Raw genomic sequence first — 1,832 nt, 5'->3', positions numbered from 1 at the left:
TAATTCAGGGAGCACTGTTACGTCAGGTCACCAACCATTATTACGACGCTCATATGTCATAGAGCTCCTTAGGATGTTTGTATAATCTTTATCCAAATTTTCATATGGCCGCAGTTACGGCGTTTATTTTACAGTTAATGTAACAGGGTGTCATTATATTTTTCTGTCTTTATGGTGGCAGACCACTTAAATAAATCTGAGTAGGCGGTTTCTACAAGTGGGTCAGATAAAATATTAAATATACAGTAAAAGCTCACACCTATTCATACCCTTTATGTACTGTATATCTACAATTACGTATACTACGTATACAGTTATCGTATACTATAATACGATAACTACCATTACAAAATGTCTCCCTTTTGATTTGAAGTGGTTCTTTTAAATAAGTAAATTGCAATCACTTAGCCTACATCTGAGCTCCTAATTCATCGCGACGACGGACTGAGACTCCAGTCGGATTTGTGAGAAGGGGTGTGCCTGTTTTTAAACCGATTCATACGTCTTAAACACATGGACATAGATAGCAGTCTGTGTTATATAATTTATCTTTTTATTTTATTTAAATTTAAGTATCACATACACATTTTCAAAGTAACTGTACCCCTTTTAATTATGATCCCCATCGCTCACAGCTCCGAAGGTGAGACGAGGGCTACTTCAGATGGGATTTCCAATATTTCTCCCTTAGCTTGTATACCGGTGGAAAGGAGAGGGGTCTTAAAACGTGTTGATAGTAAGATTGGGATGTATTTGCAGTCTAGATATAGTTTTTTTAATGTTCGGAGCCGCCACAGATTCATTTTCTTACGACTGCTTTTCTGGATGACAATGACAATGCAAACGATGGTGTTAAGGCGAGGCTGTGCCTTAAGGCTCCTCTGCTTACAATATTCAGCGCGTAAATCGCAAACGAGCGCCTTCCCTTACGATGAAAATGCAGAAAATAAGACCACGAGATTTAAACCTACGGCTTACAAATTTATGCGTAAACACTAAAACCGTATCTTTAGCAAAACTGGCGAGACAATGTGTTTTATCATTTAAAAAAGTACTGGAAAATAATTAAAGGTTATCACGATAAACAGAGGTTACTGATCTACTACTGTACGCTGTGACCAAAAATGAGAGTCCCCCGATCCTCGCAGCCTTCATGCTTTGGTCTTGGCCTGGCCGTTTTTTTTAAGATAATGGGGTCAAGTTAAGAAATTATGCAAGTTTCTAATCAAATCCAAGGGCGCCTCGATCTCCTAAACATCTTTAGAAGGCCGACGGACCAAACTGCACGGTCCGGGTCCGGGCCCTGACCCGGTTCTGGATAATGCCAGCTTAAAGTGAAAAATTCTACTGTACATATTATGTTTCTTATTATGGTATATATGTATAATATAGCGCGACCGCTTCACGAAGCTAGAAAGAAAGTTATCCGCCATTTTTATTTTACCTGCAATTGAATTTGCCATTAAAATCATTATTAATACCGCAGCTGCTAAATAACTTACCTAAAAGCGTTCAGATACAAAAGCACTTGAGCTGTAATGTTTGTATACTGTTGGCCCGATGACCTACTTCAAGAAGAATTGTTACATAGACCGCCAAGGACTGTCATCACACTTTACGTCATAAAGCGCTTTAAAACTTTAGACAAGTTCAACACCTCATATTTTGTACTGTTTATCATGGTAAAAGCAACTCAAAGCAATTATAAAAATGATCGAAAGGTAAAAATACAAGCTTATACGAGCTGTCGTTTTAACATTTATAACATATATTTAAACAAAACATATATAATCTATTTTAATAAAATAGAAAAGTGTTCTTAGTCTTCACTT

This window comes from Lepisosteus oculatus, unplaced genomic scaffold (genome assembly GCF_040954835.1).
Source record: "Lepisosteus oculatus isolate fLepOcu1 unplaced genomic scaffold, fLepOcu1.hap2 HAP2_SCAFFOLD_57, whole genome shotgun sequence".
In the NCBI taxonomy this organism is placed as follows: domain Eukaryota; kingdom Metazoa; phylum Chordata; class Actinopteri; order Semionotiformes; family Lepisosteidae; genus Lepisosteus; species Lepisosteus oculatus.
Note: the sequence above shows the minus strand (reverse complement) of the source record.